Raw genomic sequence first — 18,055 nt, 5'->3', positions numbered from 1 at the left:
CTAGGTTTGCAGGAAGACGTACAGCGAGCATTGAGGGTGTGGAGGTGCACGCAAGGGTAAGGTTTTACCCCTTTCGTGCTGTGGCAGTGGTTGGGTCTTTGGAGGAGGAGAATATGGATGTTATATGCACATATAACATGGTTGGTAAGCATCTGTGGTATGGGGTTAACATGGTTGGTACCCATCTGTGGTATGGAGTTAACATGGTTGGTACCCATCTGTGGTATGGGGTTATCAGGTACCTTACAGTTAACGAGGGGTTAACCAGGAAGGGGTAAAAGGTAGGCCACTGCGAAGTTGAGTACTGTCTCTGTGTCCGGGGGCTTGCGACTGGAGGCCTAAAGTTAAAAGAAGTTTGTCGCAGAGACCAGAGGTGTGTGTTCCCCTCGAAGACCCCAAAAGTACATAAAAGTTGGTTAAGAGTTATTATAAAATGTTATTTATTTAATTTTATGGTAATTGTTAATAAAAGGCCGTCAAGGCCATTTACTCCAAAATCTTGTCATGTCATTTGTGAGGGGATTTTGAGGGGTTAGATATTATGTTCAACAGGTGGCTCAAGTGACAGTGGATTAGGTCCTTCACATGTCATGACAAAATGAAGCATGCAGTGTACATGAAGAAACAAGTGACGCTAAGTTTGTACAGTAAGAGGGTGCCCGTATATAGAGTGCAGAGAGGGACCACTGTCACCCCAATAAAAGAGCCCTCGCTTATCACTAAACAAGTGTTTAAAAATCTGATTCCTTCCAAATAAATAAAGGGAAAAGGGGTGGTCTATCGGAAATTGAGGGAACCCTTGGTAACCTTAATGGTATCGGACCCTTAAATCTCAGAAATCAACCTCGGGTGCAAAAAGGTACCAAGAGTAGTAAACTCCCCACTGACAAGGTGGCTAGTGTAGGTCCAAGGGAAATAGAAAGACATCGCTTTTGGAAGCGTGCACGCAAAAAGGCATGGAAGTGTCTTTGTAGAGCCCGAGTAAATGTAGCAGGGGGACGTGGAGAAAGTCACCTGATGGGACAAGATTTGGCACATGTGGGTAGTAGCCTGCATGGTCATGCCAAAGTGAGGAGGTTGGACTGGTGTGTTACGCCCTCTGGGTCGAAACAGGGGGAGGGGGTATATGGTAGTGTGGTACCCCACCAGTGTATGTACCCAGAATTCTCAACCCGACCGGTTGAGGGACTCCAGGGAGCTTATAACATACAGAGAAAACTGGCGTTTCACTTTGGGACCTGGAGCCCGGGGATTTCTTAGAGATCCGGGTGGGATGAAATCCCTAGTCCGGGTGGGATGAAATCCCCAGTCCTGGGTCCGGGTTTTGAGACTCACTGGCACACTGATTGTTCAGGTGTGTGTGGGCCTGATAGTAGAGTCAGGACCATGGTTCTGGGCTCCACCCTCCCAAGGAGTCCAGGCTTGCAACGGAGAACCCAAAGAGTGCAGGTGTGCACTGGAGTAGCTAGAGAGTGCATGTGTGCACAGTGGAAGTCAGAGACCCAAGTCTGAGGGTCAGAGCCGTGAGGGGCTGCTATCTGTATGGACAGTATTGGCAAGGGAGACAGACTAGAGCCTGAAGTGGAAGGCCTGAGCAGCACTGCTGTATGTATAAGCCAGGAGGCTGAATTGATCATTATTTGTATGGACGGTGAAAACCCCCTGCGAGGAAAAACATTTGATTTTGTTTTTTTGAAGTCTCCTTAATAAAAGTGGGCCAAAAAGCCCTGAAATGGAATTTCTGGCATGGATTGTTCTCGCTAGCGCGTACCACACTTGAGCTAAACAACCCCGAAATATCACAGTGTATAAAGCAGATCGGAACCAAGGAGAGATATACTGTTCAGTATACAAGTGATGACTGCCAAAAGATTAAAAAAACTTGCAGCAGCGTCCATCCAAAAACCAGGGGGAGGCAAAATGACCAGTGGCGGCTGGTGCTCAACTTTCTTGGGAGGGGGGAGGCTCGCAGCCCCTACTCAACCAGCCATCCACCCAGGCAGTCGATCGATTGCAGCTTCCCCCTCACCCTGTCACTCGATTGATCGATCACTGCTTCGCTCGTCTGTTGCCTGCCAGGCCCCCCCCGCCAGTTACCCCAATCCAGGTCAGGGCTTCGGCGGCTTTCCCCCTGCATCTCCACCCGAGTCCAGGCGGTCACTTGTCCTCCCGGCCAATCAGGATTTAACTTGTGGCCAATCAGGTCTTAGGACTCCTGGCCAATTGGGTCTCAGGACTCACTTCCTGATTGGCCGTGAGGAGAAACAGGAAGACATTAGCGAGTATTAATTTGCTAATGTCACACAACTGAGTGGGCTTGGGGCGCAGTGCTCTGTGCCCCGAGCCCACCCTTTTTGAAGCCAAATAGAGCCTCAGGCTCTAATCATATGCTTAAAAAAATAAATAAATTTACATTCATGCATCCAGCGTCCTGCATTGAGATTAGGGGTCAGGCGCATGGATTAGGGGGGCAGCGCCCCTGCGCCCTTTATGAGCGTCCGCCACTGAAAATGACCCAATATCAGTGCCTGGGAAAAACCTGACAATGGCAACCCAGAATCGCAGGCCGGCATTGGGTCGGGAGTCCCGGAGATAATATCTGTAAAGATAGTCAGCACATAGCAGTGCTAGCCAGGGAGAGAGAGATGGTAATATGCCATGAACACAGGGTCTGGTTCCAGAAAGAAAGCTTTCTTTTCAGAAGCATACCCTGTATGTATGGTTTTTATGTATTGACAGTGTACAGTACTGTTCTTGTATACCTTGTTTTTACTGTTCATGCTGTATGAAGATTAGTCGTATTCTTCCTAACATTGTTTTCAATAAAATTTGTACTACTATTATTTTTAACATAAGAATCCTGTATTTTGGTATACTTAGGCCTTAAAAGCCCTGTAGTGGGGAATCCTCGTCCTTTTTTTCTGTCTAGAACTTGTACTTGAATTAGGCTCGTGCTGTGTCACTTTTAGAATGCACTCAAAACACTTTCACAAAATCTGTCACAGAGAGGTTTTCTCACTGTACACCAAAAGAGAGTTGGTCTTAATTAGCTCTACTTTTACATTTGGCGCATTCAATGAGACACAATGTAAAAGTGGCACATTTAAGAACTACCTGAGTTTGGTGCACAAGTCGCTGTCAAAACCAAAAGTGTCACAAATACTTCATAAATTTGGTGCAATACAGTAACAAGGGATTTATGCCAGAAAAGTGGTGCAGCAGCTTTATGGAATCCCCCCCCCCCATTATCCTTATAATTTTTGCAGGGCAGTGACTCAAAATATTGAAAGCAGAGCTTCTGCATGATAGCCAGGGTACCTAGATTTGTTTTATATGGAGAGAACAGCAAAGGCAGTTTCCCACATGGCAGGTTCGCAGACAGTGCACCAAAAATGCAAAAATGTGAGCAGTGCCCATGGATGCTGTATATTGTTTTAAATTTGGTAAATATTATTATTATACAAGATCGATATAGTGCCAACAGTTTGGGCAGCACTTTGCAAAATAGAGGCAGACAGTACAGTTAGTTACAACACAAATCAATACAAGAGGAATCAGAGGTACCTGCTTGTTAGAACTTACAATCTAAATAACTTTTGTGAACTTAAAGTAGAAGTCCACCCTAACACTAAAATCCCTACAGACACCCACAAGCTAAGACTAACCTATCTAGCCCTGTAAAGAAGAAATCAGTATACATACCTTTTTTGCCGATCCTACCCGATCCCACGCTGAGCTGTCAGCTGCGCCTTCTCTGTGTAGGCGGGTGCAGAGGACACATCCGACAGCGGAAGCCCCATAGTAAGTCTATGGGTGAAGTCCCTCCCCATTCATTTCACAGCTGTTGTCGGTTATGTCCTCTGCAGAGCTTCTGCCACTGAAGACCGGATCGGATCAGCTTCAAAAAAGGTATGTATACTGATTTCTTCTTTACAGGGCTAGGTAGGTTAGTGTTAGATTATTTGTGGATGTCTGTAGATGCAGGGATTTTAGTTTTAGGGTGGACTTATCCTTTCAGTTAGGTCTTTCTTTTAACCTACCAATATCAGGTGAAGGAAGGGAAGGATAGCTTGGTTTTGTATTGTTCTTCTCACAATCCTCCAGGCGTTTCTTCAGAGCCTCAATCTCCCGTCTGATCACCAGCACGTTGTTCTTATCATAGATTTCCAACTGGTTCACTATGATGGAAATGTTACGGATCTACAAAGAAAATACAGACAAGCTGGTAGAACAGTTCTGAAACTGAACATAGGGGGGGAACATGGGGAGGACACAGCCTGTAATTGACAGCCTCAGCTCTGTTCCTGTGAGCAGTGTGTAGGGGGTGTGTCCCTTTCCTCCAATCAGGTCTCAGAGCTCTCCTCACTGATGTAACGTCAGCTCCCCGCCCCCCTGTTTTTTGGAGCTGAGGGATCCTGTGTAAATTCTGCACTTTGATTGGATGTAGTGGACAAACAGCTGCAGATAAACATATACAACTTATGTAGGAGGATTTATTTAATCTCTGTGTATCACCTGAGGCCAGTCACTGGGTATATGGGTAACAGCTGTTATGATTCTGTTTTCATAAAAATCTCAATAACATCTTTGAACAAGAAAAAAATCTCAAACTTAGAACACCAAATTATTCAGCATATGATATAAACCATAGTAATTTTGTTAGAAAGGGGTGTGAGGATATAAGGAGGAAATAAAAGGGAGGAATAGGGAAAAAGGGGTGGGGGATCTCTTTATTCAAATTATCTTTTTTTTGGTTGGAATATATCCAGTATTTTCAGTGGAGGGCAGCACAGTGCTTCTGGCTTTTTCGAATGATGTTCCCTCATCTGAAACTTTCCAGAGATAGCCACATCCTGAATCCCAGGGTCTATGGGGCTATGTATAGCACAGGTCTCATGCATAATCATCATCAGCATCAGCAGAGAGCCAGATGTTAGGACCTGGAAGAGACAGCTAGCCTCACAAACAAGACGATGGTGCAGGACCCGGGTTGTAGCTGGACTGGGCTGGATTTGCTGGGTGGGTGAGTATGCTATTATAGTTCTGCCCAGCAAACCAGGTAAGAATGGGGTGAAAATTAACCCCGGGGGTAAAATTCGTTGGCACAGCCCCTCCCTCCTTGGTCATAGCACTCTCCTTCTCTGGGAATACGTTCTGTGCTGGTCCACCTCCTCTGCCCTTCACTGCTCCTCCCCTTACCTCCCTACATAAACTTGTATGTAGCAGTCAGGGAAGGAGCATAGGGGAATATAGAGTGTCACTTGATCAACAGTTCTGAGTCCAGGGATAGAAGGGTAGAGAGCTGGTCCTTCTGTATGTGGCCAGGCCCTATCAGTTCAGCAGGGGTCCTGGGGGCAGAGAGAGGACTCTTCAAATACATTTGAGCACATGCACAGTAACTCCTGGGTCTGTGGTTCCTAGCACTTAATTAAAAGTTCCTCTGGCCCAACCAGTTCAGCAGCAGGGGAAGGGGACAGAGAGGGCACTATATAGCCTGTCAGGCAGGCTGTATGGGGCCCAACAATTTCTAATAGTGGCCCTGTCTGAGTCAGCTGGGGTTGCTGACATCACATCCAAGATGGTGGCACTCAGCAGCAATCTTGGGGCTTTTGGATGTCTGCACAATTTATATTTGCACTTTAAAATAACAGGCATAAGATATGTTAAATGCACATATGTGGGATGAATGATTTTTGTTGAATTAAAAGATCTGAGAACAGGCTCTCTTTAAGCACTAAGGTAGCATTGCATTTCCTGAATTGCACAATTTAAGAAAAGTAAAAGGTCATTATTATACTACTACTACTACATTATACTACTGTGAGAATCAGTGGTGGGCAGTGCATTTCACATCTAGGTCTTCAGTGATGACCTATAAAATAGTTATAAAATAGGGCAGGAAATATGAAGACGCCCTTTCGGGAGAAACATGTCAGGTGGAGCTGATTAGGTGACATTATTGGGTATAAACACTGCCGGATGGCACTGATACAGCTTTGGATTGACGAGCTCGCCGCTCGTAGGATTTTTATGTGTTATGCATCTACTGCATGTGAGTACATGCTTTTAACTTTAATAAAAACAGCGATTGGTTTGAAATACTACACTATCTGGTACCCTTCTTATTCTCCCTTATGTTGACTCTGCTACTGTTGATGCTGGTACTGAGGGATTGAGACACAGGGACCACCGGCTCCGGTCCAGGGACCCCAAAGAGAGACCATCTCCTCCATATACCTTCTATGCGGTTGTCCTTTTGCCGCAAGGTAAGGGGCCACCCTTCACTTGTGTGTGTTTGAGCACGAAAAGGATATATACACCCTCTCCCTTTCGGCACCCCACCCGATTTTTTAGCTGCACAATTGGATTGCCAAAGGGATCACAAAACATTGCATTTGAAGCTTGCACCGGCATTTTTATTATATCCTAAAAGACTTGGTTCTGGACTACATGTTGCAATAATTATTTGGATTATTACTAATTATCTGTGTGTTATAGAGAAACACCCCCCACCTGTTTGTCACATTTATAAGTTTTTGCACATTATCTTATACAGGCTGCACAAAGTCTTTTACGAATCATGGTTTCTGCATAAGTTTGCACTTTTATATCGCCCACAGAGTGAAGTTTGCACATGTTATGTGGATATTATTTATTATCCTGATTGCTGTTACTATATGTATATGATTATTCTATCTCTATGGGCTGCAGAGATATAACAGCACCTTAAGGTTTTTTCATTTGTTTTGCACCTACTGTGCTGTCACAACCCTTATAGAGAAAAAATCTGACATAAAGAATCGTGTTATATATTTATATACTTTTTCCACAGGATACTGTGCATACAAACACAGTACCCGCATACCTTTTTTTTTTTTTTTTTTTTTTTTTTCGTTTTCATCCGGAATTTTCTCCTTGCACAGGCACGACAGCACTTTAAGAGTGTATTTGCACAAGTTATTAGGTGTGTATGAGAACCATTTGCATTGGTTCCCCACACACAGTGCACTGTCGCATCCTTTTCATAGGTTCAACGTAATATAGGATTTGTTTTTTGTCTTCTGTTCTTTCCACTCAGATTTAGTGTATATACAGGATACTGTGCACACAGACGTAGCACTCGTACACTCCATTTCATAAGGAATTGTGTTATATATCTATATACTTTCTTCACAGGATACTGTGCATACAAACACAGTACCCGCATACCTTTTTTCACTTTTCTATTCTAATACCCCTTTTTGCACAGGCACGACAGCACTTTAAGGGTTTATTTGCACAAGTTACTAGATGTGTATGAGAACTATTCGCATTGGTTCCCTACACACAGAGCACTTTTGCATCCCTTCTACAGGTTCAACAGCATATAGGATTGGGTTTTTTTCACTCAGATTTAGTGTATAAATACAGGATACTGTGCACACAGACATAGCACCTGTACACCCCATTTTTTCATTTGTTGATTTAATTTTCTTAAATAAACACTGTTACACAAACATATCACACTGGATTAGCGCAGCACTTTCCACTTTTGTTTTGCATTATTATACTATTACTACTACATTATACTACTGTGAGAATCAGTGGTGGGCAGTGCATTTCACATCTAGGTCTTCAGTGATGACCTATAAAATAGTTATAAAAAAGGGCAGGAAATATGAAGACGCCCTTTCGGGAGAAACATGTCAGGTGGAGCTCATTAGGTGACATTATAGGGTATAAACACTGCCGGGACCCGCAGCGGTGCTGGAAGCCTGTATTGTGTTTGATACATTGTTACATTCCTACTGCTGAACTGTTAGTGCAATTGTCCAACTAATAAATGTTATAGAGGTTTACTGCACCATGAAGCTTCACTTTTTTCTATCTCCATAATTGATAACTGTGGCTGTGAACTGATTTTGATATGGAGCTCTGGGGTTTGATCCATAGTGGATGGATGGTAGTCTAACCTGGCTGGAGGACACATTTTTGCAAGCGCTTTTATAGCTTCAGTGTTGAGATCTATGAGTTCAGTAAACTGCCTTTAATGATTGCCCTATCTCAGCATCGTAGCACCTGAGTCGTTTTCCTGCACTGGGCAATAAACTTTTTCACTATATTTGTTACTAGAGGGATTCCTTGGGTTATTTCCCTATTGCTTCACAATTTTTGGACTTTAATACTGGGACTGGTTCTTAATCACTTAATCTTTGCAATCGAATTATTGAATTATTTATGCACAGATTATTTATGCACAATCACTATGGTTTTATTGTAATTGGTGATATTTGGTGTTTTTATTGTGCCATTTAATCACACATTTTTTTTTAGTTCTTTATTTCTTTAAAGGGACAAGCACCCTTAAAAATTCAGCACAAAAAAAAAACGGGAGACAGAAAAGCAGGGCCTGCATTAGGTAGGGTTGACTATATTAAAAAAATGTAAATAAAATGCATTATACTCACCAAAACTACTTATTATTTGTACACAAAATCCATCTTTCTTTTTTTCGTTCCCTCAAAAAGAGTTCAATGTGCGTTTTGTGTGTTTAATTTACTCTAATAACTTTTCTATTTCCATGGAGGCTAAAGATGAATGTTAAATCTGTCCATTCATATTTCTGGCATAAGTTATTGTACACCTGCTAGATGGTCCCAAAGTCGCCAACTAAAAATCTGATTGGTTAAAGCTAATGTTTCATTGTCATTTACTGTAAGCTACAGGCACCAGTACTGTACCTCAAGGCAGATTTATTTGACCCTGGCAACACATGATGGCTATCATGGCTGAAATATAATTGTATAAAAGCTCTAACATAAACATACACTACTAATAGCAGTGCAACCAAGAGAAAAGTAATGAAGAGAATAGACTATTGGGAATGATTGAATACACATTCATGGAAAAAATATATTATAATATAATATATTACATAGATCAATGATTCTGGTAGTTTAGGCCTGCTCTGATGGCCCACCACTGGTGAGAATACATAGTTTTGTCTTACCTCCTGGTAGAGAGTCTCTATGATGACACTGGAGCCATTAAATGACTCTTTCAGCTGCACTATGAGGATCTCCATCTCTTTGCTCTCCAACTTGATGAGCTCAAACTCCAGCTCAGTATAGGAAAGACCTCCGTTCTCCATGATCTCCACACGTTTGGTCAGGTTCTTCAGCTGCTCTATGTACACAGTCAATGTACTCTGATAGATGTAGATCTGTACAGAGATATCACACCTGTATGTATTACTGTCAGTATACCTTATGGTCTGCTGAAAATATATCTGAAAACAAACTTTTCTTAATTGTTGATAACGTAGGAAATAATTAATACCTAACAATAACTATTTAATAAGATTTGGATAGAGTGGGGAAGGGTGGAAATTTCTCATTAGGTTGTTTTCTATGGCCCCCTTTAACAGGAAGTGAGAATAAATCTCCCACAAAACACACATCAATAAAAATCTAACATATTTAAACCTTTCTCACTTTTACTAGAACAAAATTAAAGGAGAAGTCCAGCCTTAGTTTGTTTAGCTGGGCTTCTCCTATAGGTCACAGGAGTGCAATTCATCTTACACTCCTGTGACCCGTTTTCAGCAGAGAGCGGGCTGAAGTCTGCTCTAGGTTGATGTCACCAAGATCAGTCCAGGCACCGCGCCATCCCGTGTTAGGAAGTCTGGATCCGCCAGCTGCCTGGACTGATGGCAGTCTCAGCCTCTTAGCTTAGCAACAAAAAAAACATACTTCTTCTTTAAGGGCTCTTGTACACTGCAGCCCAAAAATGCTTCTTTTACAGGTGTTTGAGCTTTTTATTTTCTGTGTCTTTAAACTCCCCTCTATGTTAGCCTATGTATCCATGCACACAATATGCATTTTTAGGATTTAGTGGCAGAAATTTAAAGGCAGAAAACCCTATCACTTGTGCATTCAGGGTAGGAGCTTTTGAGCATAAAAAAACACTCAAAAGTACCTTAACGTGTGTTAAATCCAGTCACATTCCTGCATTAATGCATTGGAATGGCCAGGATTCTTGCCAATAGAATGTATTAATGCCAGACATAGGAAGGCACATTAACGCACATGCAAAAAACAGCTTTTTGACACTTTTTTGCGGCTGCTAAACCCCTGTAGGAGAAAAAAGCATCAATATCATACAGTGTGCATGAAGCCTAAAAGTTTTGGCTGATGCACTTTACACTTCATTCCTGGAATTAGTATGTGGTCTGCAAGTTGGAGAATGCAACTCTCTATGGTCCTCCTGCAGTCTCGTCAATAACATTATGAATTGGTTGATGTGATTTTTTTTTTAGGTGCTAAAGTCTGAATTCACCTTACTGCAGCCATGATGATAATCAATCTCCTGTGGTATTTTCAAAGAGTAGTTTGGGATTTAAAAAAAAAAATTACTGTATACTTATCTAGGTGGATGCAGCATTGGTACGATGCTGCATATGTTCCTTGCCACTTCTAAGACTGAGAACTGAGCAATAAAAAGACCGCTAATGGCTCAGTTCTTAGCCTTCAGTGAGCAGAAAGCAATGACTGTCAGTCAAGTCTTTCTGCTCTGCCCCTCCAAGGCTCACTGGAGCACCAGGCTGTGGAGGGGCAAGAGCAGCTGGGTCAAGCTATCGATGGCATGCTGAGAAGCTGAGCCAGTTGCCGATCAGGCATCTGGGCAGATCCTGACAATATGGTTGGAATCTTTCCAGAGTTCAGGCTTTAGCTCGTTGTCAGCTGAAAATGGGTAACAGGAGAAGTAAGCCAAAAAAGCTTTGTACCTACTTTTCTTTAAGGGAGGACTGAGAACCTTTGGCCTGGGAGGCAACTTTAACTGGGTGGCAGTGATGAGCACTGGTAGGTGACACTGATAGGCAGCACTGCTAGGTGGCACTGATGAGGCATTTATTGGCACCACTGATGAGCATTGGTAGGTGACATTCCTGGGCATTGATAGTTGGCACTGATTGATGGCACTGATTTACACTGGTGGGCACTGATATGCACTGTGTGGGCACTGGCAGGTGGCACTGGCAGGTGGTACTGGGTGGCACAGATGAGGCAGCTGTGCCTCTTCCTTTTCGGGACCGATGTCCCTTACACAGAAGCAGGGGATCGGCTTTTTCTTCTCCTCATGCTGTTTACAAATCTTCTGTTTATATCAGGTGATCAGCTGTCATTGGCTGACAGTTGATCACATGGTAAGGGGCCGGGATCTCAATGACTCGGTGATCACAGCGTGCAAAGGGGAGGACATCTAATAACGGCTTCCTGGCATTGTAGGTCCGCGCTATAGCCATCATTTGGCTATAGCGCGGATGGGAAAAAGTTAATAAATTGCAAGCCTCTGAAAATTTGAACTTCCAAAGCGTAAGTCCCACTGATATCATTAGGAACCAGGTTTCAAAAAGGGTGCAATACAGAGCAACAAATGACGTTGAATTGTGCAAATTGGTCTGGGAAGTCCCTGACAGCTGCCTCACAAGATGATGTTGTAAAAAAATTTAAAAATTGGCAAAAAGCAGATCATAGCATCCCTGGAAATAATGTATACCAATGTTTTTTTGGCTGCTTAGAAGCTTTGGCAAGCTCTGACAACAGACAGTGGGAATATGGCCAGAAGCAGTATAATAAATAGTTTCAGCCACTTTCAATGTCAGAAATTTTACCAGAGATAATAAGATATCACTCACAGTCTAGGCCTAGCAGGGGGCAGTAAAGTAACTAGCAAATAAGGTATAGGCACACAAACAGCATGAGCCACTCATTCCAAGAACTGTACCAGAAATAGTAATGCCACGTACACACGATCGGACTTTCCGATAACAAATGTTGGATGTGAGCTTATAGCCGGAAAGTCCGACCATGTGTATGCTACATAGAACATTTGCTGTCAGACTTTCCACCAACAAATGTTTGAGAGCAGGTTCTCAAATTTCCAGAAGTGTGTACACAAGTCCATAGCACAAAAGTTCACGCATGTTCTGAATCAAGCAGAAGGCGCCGCACTGGCTATTGAACTTCCTTTTTCTCGGCTCGTGGTACGTGTTGTACCTTACCGCGTTCTCACGTTCGGAATTTTGGGCCAACATTTGTGTGACCGTGTGTATGCAAGACAAGTTTGAGCCAACATCCTTCGGAAAAAATCCACGGTTTTGTTGTCTGAAAGTCCGATCGTGTGTACGGGGCATAAGAATTTGCTCAAAGTTTGGCCCTGGCAGGCGGCAACAGCCTTGACAACCTGCAATGTTGCTCATTGCAGTTCACCACTTTAAATTGCTGATGCTATACCTCCCACACTCTATTTTTACTACACTTTTCCTTTAAGCAACAATCTATTTCTATATAAGAGGAGATTTTTTCTATAGTCTCTGACTGGTCCTTTGGAGGTCACTAGCACCTATATTGGCAAACCAAAAAATAACACTGACATTTTAATTTTGTTCTGGATATCCAAATGTATGAGATTCAGTCAAAATGCCACACCACCTAAATCTAGGGATCACCTCTTCTAGGAAGCTAAGTTTACGTATTTCAGGTTTCGCCCTGTATAATAAGAGTGCTTTGGAGGAGGAAATATTGATGAGTAAATGTCATAGGAGGATAGGAGGGACCTTGTAGTATCTGCTCCTAGATGGGACTTCTATATTTAGGTGACTAAAAAAGGTAAAGCTTTAGGAATTTATCAGGACTGAAGATATTTGAGATAAAAGTAGAATTGTGAGGAGTCACAATTTCTTTCCTAGAGCCAGGATCCTGCTCAGTGATCAGATGGAAAAATAACACTGCCTCTTGTAATGTGAGCATTATGGAGGTATTATGGAGCCTGCCATTGCTGAACTTTTCTCAAAATCCTTATTGTCTGGCTGCCTCTTCATTACTTTAAATCACCTAAGTGGAGCAAGTATGCAGATAAGGAAAGGCAGTGGCTGTAAGAGATGGCCGGCAGGGGCTGACCTCAAAGAGCCTTAGATGCAGTGAATGGAATCATCACAAACATTTTAAGTGGTTGTAAAGTCTCATAGTTTTTCACCTTAATGCATTCTATGCATGCTCCAGTTGCTGTCGCTCTCCTCATTGGAAAGATTGATAGCAGCAGGAACCATTGGCTCCTGCTACGGTCAATAAAAAGCTGTGACATGGGAGCTGGGGGCAGTGGACACAGCAGCGGGGACTCAGAGGCAAGCACGCATGGGTGCCCCCATGGAAGGTCGAGGAGGAGCCTTAAGCACCCGTGGGGGACTCCAGAAGAAGAGGATTGGGGCTGCACTGTGCAAAAACCATTGCACAGAGCTGGTAAGTCTAGACATGTTTGTTATTTTTATAAAAATAAAATCAAAGCTTTAAGCTTCAGTATATTCACAACTTTGTCTGATCACTTCAGAGTCCAAACCAGAAGCTTCAGAGTCACAAATAGCCAGTGCCCCTCTTCCTTTACACATTGGTCTCAGCATCTCACTGGAGGTCTCTTGCCTTCTTTTTCCCATTCATTACTACTTTCTCGGGTGCCAGAGATGAGAGAGACATCATCCACTTAATGCAGCCACCTTAGAATTTATGGTGGCAATCTGACACTGTACTCTGGTCCTCTTCCAATTCCCTGACCACGCTCACTTACACTTCACATCCTACCTGCACAAGTACTTTTATGGCTCTGCTGAATTAAAAACAAAGTCATCTCTTTGCTTTATTTTAAACTGTACTAATACCCAATCAAGGCAGAGTAACAAGACATTAACTTATACCATACTGGCATTGACCCTGGTCAGGGTGCTGCAACGTCTCCCAGGTAGTCTTGGTATAGTACATGGATAAGTTATGTCATCAGCACACCCACAATATTGAGATAAAGTGCAAAGTTATTTACTGGGCGCTTGTAGTGTGTGCTGTTAACATATCTTACTGGATCAGGCACAAGCTTGTCACATCAGCTGGTGTCTAGTTGGTCTTGCAATCTACTATTGATGCTAAATAAAATCTTTGAAGATCTCTCTCTTCAGATGTCAAGAGTACCTGTCCAACAGCTGGGTTCTCCCCAGAAAGAGGAGACCAGTTCATGGTCACATGGTGGCCTCAAGGTCTCTCCACACCTTAGAATAAGTTTCTTTTCAGTCTCTGCACAATGCCACCTTCACCCAACAGCTGGCACCCTTTATCCAGATTGTAGGAAGAATTACCCAGAAATATGTATACGCACCTTACATCCGTAATGATCTTGATCAGTGACTAAGAATACTGAAGAAACGAATTTCAAACCAAGATCATGACAATAAGTAGAACATTGATTTTACCTATGTTCAATTTAGCTTCCTTTATGTCTTTGAAAAAATAATTGTACCCCCCTCCTGCATAGTCTAGGCAGAAAGCCTCATGGCCACCAATTACATTCAAACCTTCCATGAAATTTTGAACCTGATTGGTGATGCTGTATTGGTTGAACTTACTGGATGGACTAATATCTTTTTTCAGCCTGACTAACTATGTAACTATGCATAGAGAGAGATTCTGTGAGGCATCTATTGAAGAGAGCGAAGACTAGAGCCATTTTAGAAGGAGCTAAAACAATGCTTAAAGAAATAGAACGCTGATACACAACAAATAAATAATTTTTTCATGCAAAAAATCCTATGCATTCTTTTGGTATGTGAATTAAATGTTTTAAATATGAGTTTCTGTTCTTGCGAAAAGTATTGTGTGATTATTGTTAAGATGTCTCATGTAGCTTCATGAATTTTGGAAAATGTTTTATTGTCTACGTAGCTTATTCTGTAAGTCACTTTTCACCCAGCAGTTATTTAGCATGAAACTCCTACATGGAGAATCTATAAGCTTGTATATGATGTACTGAATGTAAAAGAAAAACATGTTAAATTCTCATCAAAATTGTATTCGGACAAACAATAATATATGCTTTTTGAAAATTCTTTAAAGTTACATAAATAAGAATTAGGCTGAAAATGTCCTCTATGAATTCCTGTGGACTTTCTAGAGTTGCTAATCCATATCTCCCAACTGTCTCTGATTTTGGAGGGACTGTCCCACTTTTGGAACCACGTCCCCCTGTCCCTCTTTCCTCCTCATGTGTCCCTCCTTTTGGTCTGATGTATAGAGCTTTATAAATAAATGTGCTAGAAGTGTTATATTGTTGCAAACCTTACTGTATATCCAAATACTAAATTACTGCAAATTTTCATTTTAAATGCTGGCATAAAGAAAAATCAGTGGTGAAAATAATCACTTGTGGGTTAACCAATAATTTTTTGCATAACAATTCTTCAGGGCATGGTGCATTGTAGGGGTGTGTCGTTTCTCATCTCAGAAAGTTATGAGGTATGTGAGAAAAGGGGAGAGACACATACTGAGAAGATATAGAGTGCTGCACACCCCGATTAATGTCAAAAAGAAAAAGAAGATAAAGATAAACTCGTGCCAGCTTCATTTGTGTTATCTCCTGTAGCACAGCTCTTATTTTAACCATTACGGTTAAGTCCCACTAATTAAAAAACCCTTTCAAGTAACAACTTATTATTTTCATAATTTTTTGCTGCTTTAAAGCCCCACGGGGGATATCTTCTTTTTCTTTTTGTTATGAGGTATGTTAACCACTTCCCGCCCGCCGTCAAATGATGGCTGGGCGGTGCGGCTCTCGTTCTGGGTGGACGTCATATGATGGCCTTCCAGAGCGACCACACTCGCGCACCTCCGGGGGCGCGCATCGCGGTGATCGTGGCCGCGGCTCTTTAACCATGCGATCGGCTGTGTCCAATCACAGCCGGTCACATGTAAACACTGAGATGCCTTTAATCGGCGCTCCTCGCCTCACACTGACAGAGTCTGAGGAGAGCCGATCAGCAGCATCTCCTCACAGGGGACAGCTAGGGATGTAATCAGGGCACTGATCATCAGTGCCCTGATTACAATGAAGTGCCCATCAGTGCCAGAACTGTGTGCCCACCACTGCTAGCAATCAGTGCCAACCAGTGCCCACAATTGCCACCAATCTGTGCCCACAAGTGCCAGCAATCAGTGCCCACAAGTGCCAGCAATCAGTGGCCATTAGTGATGCCAGTCAGTACTGGCTATCAGTGCTGCCCATAAAAGCCCATCACTGCTGCCCATCAATGCTCATCACTGCTGCTCATCAATGCCACCCATAAATGCCACCCATCAATGCCCATCAGTGCCGCCCATCTGTGCCGCCCATCCATGCCACCCGTCCGTGCCGCCAATCCGTGCCCACCAGTGCCCCCTATCTGTGCGCATCAGTGCCGCCTATCTGTGCTCAGTGCCCACCAGTGCCACCCATCAGTGCCGCCTATCAGTGCTCATCAGTGCCACATATCAGTGCCACCTATCAGTGCCCATAAGTGCAGCATATTCGTGCCTCATCATCAGTGCCACCTAATCAGTGCCCATAAGTGCCACCTCATCAGTGCCCATCAGTGCAGCTTATCAGTGCCCATCAGTGCTGCCTCATCAGCGCCCATCGGTGAAGGAGAAAAATTACTTATTTACAAAATTTACTGACAGAAACTAAGAAAAACTTTTTTTTTCAAAATTTTTGGTCTTTTTTTTTTTTAGAAAAAATAAAAAACCCAGGAGTGATTAAATACCACCAAAAGAAAGCTCTATTTGTGAGAAGAAAATGATAAAAAATGTACATGGTTACAGTGTAGCATGACCGCGCAATTGTCATTCAAATTGTGACAGCGCTGAAAGCTGATAAATGGCCTGGGCAGGAAGGGGTTGTAAGTGCCCTGTATTGAGGTGTTTAATCTATAGTCTCTCCTTATATATAGCAGATATGGTATTCATACCTTAGTAATTTCCTTCTCCACAGTGATTGTCAGGTTACGGTTTGATATCTCCAGCTTCTCAAAGCGGTCAGCCGGGAAGGTGGTATCTGGGAGGTTGATGGTGCAGTAACAGACTCCATTCTCATCCAGGAATCCAGATCCAGATTCAGAGATCAAACTCTGCGTCTTGTAAAAGACAAACATACACATTACTAATCCATACATTGCTCTGACAGATAAACACAAAAAGTAATAAAATATTTCTATCTCAACTAACTACAACAATATATTAAATACACTGGTATTGCCTTTTAGTTCACACCAGATGCTTTGTCATGTATTTTCAGTGCAGTCAAAATGCATAGAGATGAGAGAATAAATGGTTTACAGTAGAACATGTTCCAACTAAATGTAAAGGTGAAATCCAGGGAAATTACAAGTACCAGTAAAAAGTACATCTACCTATATTAATCCTCGATCCTACGGGCTTCTCCTTCCATGCAACCGATCCCCCACAGCCTCTGCTCTTCAGCACTTTAGCTGGCGGTCACAGCTGAGCCATCATCACATACAATGCAGGACCATCAGTCTGGCATTGTAAGTGAAGACGTCGGGGGATCCTTCCACAAGCCATAGCAAAGAGGTGAGTGGTGGCTGTCGAGGGATCAAGAATAAAGCAGGCGCTTTTCACTGTTACCCTAGGCAGAAAAAGAGCACTTATGCCTTTTAGTGTGTGTTTGTAAGGAGACCAATTGAAAGGGGCAAGAAAAAATACCTGAAAAGGTTACATGAGCTCTGATACAGAATGTATCTAACCAGCTGAACACTATAGCCAGAGAATTATTTCATTCATCTTGAAATATTTTCTAATGCTGTCGATATACAGGAATTTTTAATTGCAATAATTAGTGGATGTACATGATAGTGTAAAGGCGCTTTAGGATTAGAAGTAAATCAAGCACAGACAAATGGTAACATTTCCGATAAATTAAAGGTACATTTGCCTTCAAATTATAATATGACTCTGAGATACCTTTGTATAGACTTTGTAGGAAGGAAAAAAAACAAAAGCAATATACTGCAATGAAAAATTCTGATATTGCCTTCCATAGCTATGAAAAAAGATTCACAAATTGATGTAAGAGAAAAGCACAAATGCCCGTGTATGCCAACTCCTAAAATATATCTAAAGGCTTTTGTGTGACAGCCCCATAAATTGAAAACAGATCTCTTGAGTCAATTAAATCTTCCTTCATTTTTGTCTCACATGCTTCC

At 42.5% G+C, this 18,055-nt stretch overlaps 1 pseudogene; it reads right to left on the bottom strand.

Moving 5' to 3' along the window:
* LOC141107737 (olfactomedin-4-like) overlaps window positions 1–18,055 on the bottom strand; it is a 28,513-nt pseudogene that overhangs the window by 9,742 nt on the left and 716 nt on the right.

The sequence above is a fragment of the Aquarana catesbeiana genome, linkage group LG09, assembly GCF_042186555.1.
Source record: "Aquarana catesbeiana isolate 2022-GZ linkage group LG09, ASM4218655v1, whole genome shotgun sequence".
NCBI lineage: Eukaryota > Metazoa > Chordata > Amphibia > Anura > Ranidae > Aquarana > Aquarana catesbeiana.
The sequence above is the reverse complement of the archived record's forward strand: the minus strand, read 5'-3'. Positions and strand labels throughout refer to the sequence as shown.